This window comes from Nerophis lumbriciformis, linkage group LG10 (assembly GCF_033978685.3).
Source record: "Nerophis lumbriciformis linkage group LG10, RoL_Nlum_v2.1, whole genome shotgun sequence".
Taxonomy (NCBI): domain Eukaryota; kingdom Metazoa; phylum Chordata; class Actinopteri; order Syngnathiformes; family Syngnathidae; genus Nerophis; species Nerophis lumbriciformis.
Genome location: NC_084557.2, coordinates 6,878,886 through 6,885,000, shown reverse-complemented (window position 1 = coordinate 6,885,000; position 6,115 = coordinate 6,878,886). Strand labels below are relative to the sequence as shown.

The 6,115-nt window shown below is 31.4% G+C and overlaps 1 protein-coding gene across 1 annotated transcript in view; it reads right to left on the bottom strand.

Annotated features, from left to right (window-relative positions):
- Positions 1 to 6,115, bottom strand: part of roraa (RAR-related orphan receptor A, paralog a) — a 917,687-nt gene that overhangs the window by 300,304 nt on the left and 611,268 nt on the right. The gene's annotated exons all lie outside the window — the stretch shown is intronic.

The following is a 6,115-nucleotide window of genomic DNA, read 5'->3' as shown; positions in this document are numbered from 1 at the left end:
AAAATGAGATTACCGCGACTAAAAAATATACCTCACTAAATATGACTGTCACAGGAAGTGATGCACTTAAGTAGTCACAGCTGTGGTCAATAAATGCAATAAATCAAGAACAACTTAAAAAATGAAAGTTGCCAAATAATAGACAAAAGGGAAAATTGTACAAAATATATAACAACAAATAAGACTCAGTACAGTATCATAGGAAAATAAAGCAATCCAAAAATTTAGAATTTTTTATTTTTTTTTTATTATAATGGTTGTCCACAATTTATTTTTATTTTTTTTTAGTATAGATTTTTTTTTTTTTCATACTTTTTTATCAAAGACAAAATGTTACAGATTAAAAATGACATTACCGCGACTAAAAAATATACCTAGCTAAATATGACTGTCACAAGAAGTGATGCACTTAAGTAGTCACAGCTGTGGTCAATAAATGCAATAAATCATGAACAACTTAAAAAATGAAAGTGCACAAATAATAGACAAAATGGAAAATTGTACAAAATAGATAACAACAAATAAGACTCAGTACAGTATCATAGGAAAATAAAGCATTACAAAAATAAAAAGCAATTTTTTTATTATAATAGTTGTCCACATTTTATACATATATATATATATATATATATATATATATATATATATATATATATATATATATATATATATATATATATATATATGTTTCATTATTTTTCATCAAAGCCAAATGTTACAGATTAAAAATGAGATTACCGCGACTAAAAAATATACCTCGCTAAATATGACTGTCACAGGAAGTGATGCACTTAAATAGTCACATCTGTGGTCAATAAATGCAATAAATCAAGAACAACTTAAAAAATGAAAGTGCACAAATAATAGACAAAATGGAAAATTGCACAAAATAAATAACAATAAGACTCAGTACAGTATCATAGGAAAATAAAGCAAATCAAAAATTTAGAAAAATTGTGTTTTTTATTATAATGGTTGTCCACAATTTATTTTTTATTTTTTTTTAGTATAGATTTTTTTTTTTTCATAATTTTTTATCAAAGACAAAATGTTACAGATTAAAAATGACATTACCGCGACTAAAAAATATACCTCACTAAATATGACTGTCACAGGAAGTGATGCACTTAAGTAGTCACAGCTGTGGTCAATAAATGCAATAAATCAAGAACAACTTAAAAAATGAAAGTTGCCAAATAATAGACAAAAGGGAAAATTGTACAAAATAAATAACAACAAATAAGACTCAGTACAGTATCATAGGAAAATAAAGCAATCCAAAAATTTAGAATTTTTTTTTTTTTTTTTATTATAATGGTTGTCCACAATTTATTTTTATTTTTTTTTAGTATAGATTTTTTTTTTTTTCATACTTTTTTATCAAAGACAAAATGTTACAGATTAAAAATGACATTACCGCGACTAAAAAATATACCTAGCTAAATATGACTGTCACAAGAAGTGATGCACTTAAGTAGTCACAGCTGTGGTCAATAAATGCAATAAATCATGAACAACTTAAAAAATGAAAGTGCACAAATAATAGACAAAATGGAAAATTGTACAAAATAGATAACAACAAATAAGACTCAGTACAGTATCATAGGAAAATAAAGCATTACAAAAATAAAAAGCAATTTTTTTATTATAATAGTTGTCCACATTTTATACATATATATATATATATATATATATATATATATATATATATATATATATATATATATATATATATATATATGTTTCATTATTTTTCATCAAAGCCAAATGTTACAGATTAAAAATGAGATTACCGCGACTAAAAAATATACCTCGCTAAATATGACTGTCACAGGAAGTGATGCACTTAAATAGTCACATCTGTGGTCAATAAATGCAATAAATCAAGAACAACTTAAAAAATGAAAGTGCACAAATAATAGACAAAATGGAAAATTGCACAAAATAAATAACAATAAGACTCAGTACAGTATCATAGGAAAATAAAGCAAATCAAAAATTTAGAAAAATTGTGTTTTTTATTATAATGGTTGTCCACAATTTATTTATTTATTTTTTTTAGTATAGATTTTTTTTTTTTCATAATTTTTTATCAAAGACAAAATGTTACAGATTAAAAATGACATTACCGCGACTAAAAAATATACCTAGCTAAATATGACTGTCACAGGAAGTGATTGCACTTAAGTAGTCACAGCTGTGGTGTCAATAAATGCAATAAATCAAGAACAACTTAAAAAATGAAAGTGCACAAATAATAGACAAAATGGAAAATTGTACAAAATAGATAACAACAAATAAGACTCAGTACAGTATCATAGGAAAATATAGCAATACAAAAATAAAAAGCAATTTTTTTATTATAATAGTTGTCCACATTTTATATATATATATATATATATATATATATATATATATAACCCCCAATTCCAACCCTTGATGCTGAGTGGCAAGCAGGGAAGAATTTGTTTCATTATTTTTTATCAAGCTAAATATGACTGTCACAGGAAGTGATGCACTTAAGTAGTCACAGCTGTGGTGTCAATAAATGCAATAAATCAAGAACAACTTAAAAAATGAAAGTGCACAAGTAATAGACAAAATGGAAAATTGTACAAAATAAATAACAATAACACTCAGTACAGTATCATAGGAAAATAAAGCAATCCAAAAATTTAGAAAAAATTGTGTTTTTTATTATAATGGTTGTCCACAATTTTTATTTTTATTTTATTTTTTTAGTATAGATTTTTTTTTTTCATAATTTTTTATCAAAGACAAAATGTTACAGATTAAAAATGACATTACCGCGACTAAAAAAGATACCTCGCTAAATATGACTGTCACAGGAAGTGATGCACTTAAGTAGTCACAGCTGTGGTCAATAAATGCAATAAATCAAGAACAACTTCAAAAATGAAAGTGCACAAGTAATAGACAAAATGGAAAATTGTACAAAATAAATAACAATAACACTCAGTACAGTATCATAGGAAAATAAAGCAATCCAAAAATTTAGAAAAATTGTGTTTTTTATTATAATGGTTGTCCACAATTTATTTTTATTTTTTTTTAGTATAGATTTTTTTTTTTTCATAATTTTTTATCAAAGACAAAATGTTACAGATTAAAAATGACATTACCGCGACTAAAAAATATACCTAGCTAAATATGACTGTCACAGGAAGTGATGCACTTAAGTAGTCACAGCTGTGGTGTCAATAAATGCTTAAAAAATGAAAGTGCACAAGTAATAGACACAATGGAAAATTGTCCAAAATAAATACGAATAAGACTCAGTACAGTATCATAGGAAAATAAAGCAATAAAAAAAATTAAAAAAGTGTGTTTTTTTATTATAATAGTTGTCCACATTTTTATTTAATATATATATATATTTTTTTTATTACTTTTATCAAAAACAAAACGTTACAGATTAAAAACGAGATTACCGCGACTAAAAAATATACCACGCTAAACATGACCGTCATTTTTTTAAATCAAAATTAACGCGATATTTCGACACCCGTAATTGTTGTACGTATGTTTTATCACGTCATATAGCTTATTGCAAACCATCGCAGTTATGTTTGGCCCCAAAGGGCCACTTCTAACAGTGAATACTATTACTACACACATATTTTATTAATGCATTTTACTACTAGATTTTTTTTTAACTAAAATGTATAAAAAAATATGGTAAATTGCAATAATTTCACCTCAAAATGCAGTGTATATTACTGTAAATGGAAAAACAGTACTGATGTTTTTATGGTAAAAAAAAAAAAGTCAGTTCAGTTGCCAGAATTTTTCTGTACAAATTACATTCGGTTTTTTGCTGTAAATAAAAAAAAAACTGCAATTTTACAGTAAAATTTCGGCACCTGAGCTGCCAGTTCTTTTGTTGTTGGTTTTTACAGCTGTAGATTTTTCGGTGTATTACTGTAAATGCCAAAACGGCACCACAGTTTATTACAGCAAAAAAAGTACTGTTTTTTTTCATTTATACAAAAATGCTGTAAAAACCACAGTCAATTTCGCAATTTTACCATGAAATCTATTGCTACTTTTACACATACTTGCCAACCTTGAGACCTCCGATTTCGGGAGGTGGGGGGTGGGGAGGGGGGCGTGGTTGGGGTGGGGCGGGGTGGGGTCGTGGTTGGGAGCGGGGGCGTGGTTAAGAGGGGAGGAGTATATTTACAACTAGAATTCACCAAGTCAAGTATTTCATATATATATATATATATATATATATATATATATATATATATATATATATATATATATATATACTCAAGTATTTCATATATATATATATATATATATATATATATATATATATATAAATATGAAATACTTGTCTTTCAGTGAATTCTGGCTATATATATATATATATATATATATATATATATATATATATATATATATATATATATGTATATATATATATATATAGTATAGCAGTTGTGCTGCACTCTCTAAAAGTCGTAGATGTTATTGTCACATATCCATGTACAGTAGATGGCAGTATTGTCATGTTTAAGAGTGTCACAATATTGCTGTTTACGGCAGACGAACGGCTTTACGGTAGACGAAAACGTGACTGCTGTTGTTGTGTGTTGTTACCGCGCTGGGAGGACGTTAATGAAACTGCCTAACAATAAATCATTCTACAGTTATAATGTGATTGGGCAGGCACGCTGTTTATATTGTGGGAAAGCGGACGTGAGAACAGGCTGGCCGCTGTCGACACGTCACTCAGGTCCGCATGGAGCTGGAGGGGGCGTGGCCTCCAGCTCCGCCTGAATTTCGGGAGATTTTCGGGAGAAAATTTGTCCCGGGAGGTTTTCGGGAGAGGCGCTGAATTTCGGGAGTCTCCCGGAAAATCCGGGAGGGTTGGCAAGTATGACTTTTACATTGCACACTCGGATGGATAACTTGCTTTGAAATCATTATTACTAGTATTTATTTCTATTTTAAAAATGGTCTGAATGTTTCATCATATATTTTTGCATAATTAGACAATATTTAAGTTTGCGAATACATGGAGTACATATATATTTTATTCTCCCAAAATAGAAAGAAATAATACATTTAGTATGAAAAGGTACAGTACTTTATTGATACATATTATTTCCAGGCTTTCGAGGGCCACATAAAGTGAAGTGGCGGGCCACATCTGGCCCCCGGACCATGAGTTTGACACCTGTGTTGTAAACAAACCACACAAGTGTAACATGGAAGCTTCAGTAATGCTAATGTCGTTGTGGCTTGTGCAGCCCTTTGAGACACTTGTGATTTAGGGCTATATAAGTAAACATTGATTGATTGATAAAGCATAACAGAATGCTGCCCATCAGAGGAGTGACCAGCCGGTCAGACCTGGAAGATTCAAGGCCAAAGTGCAGCGTTTTTGTCGCCTCTTCCAATGAGCCACTTTGCGGCTCTGGCGGCTTCTCCGCTCCGCCACATCGCTCTAATGCCCCGGGAGCCGGACTCGGACGAGCGCGCTCGGTCCCCCCCCCCCACCCCCCCCGCCCCGGCGGCCCACTTGATGCTCATGCTTTGCGGGGCGAGAGCGCACTAATAGATCCCACTTGTCATGCGGAAGCAACGGCTAATTTTTCTACAGCGGGCGTGGGGGGAAAACTCGGGGGACAGCAAGTTGACATGATTCAATAACTCGCTGGAAAAGGCGTCTGGCCGAAGATAACAATGTTTCAGACACGTGTGTAACAAGTCAAAGTGCAACGAGGGGGAAAACAAATAAGGCCTTGAGCTTCCTATAGACGGACACATGACTGATAGAGACTCCACTGAGCAGAAAAGGGAAAGCCGACACCTGAGGGCCGTGTAGTCTGTGATGGAGCATCCTACCACCAAAACTCCTGTTGTCTCCGACTGCTACAATTACAGGAGGTCAAATGTCAATAAAGCACTTGGCCATCATCCTCTAACATCAACATGTTTTAGTAATAACTACCTTATTTACTTTTAGGGATTAATCGGCAAGCGAAAAAGGACATGCTCATCATTGCCGAGCCCCTTTGACTGTATTTATACTCAGTCCCCCGGCTGACAAGTGGCTAGCAGCTTATTGTGTGTCTCCGCT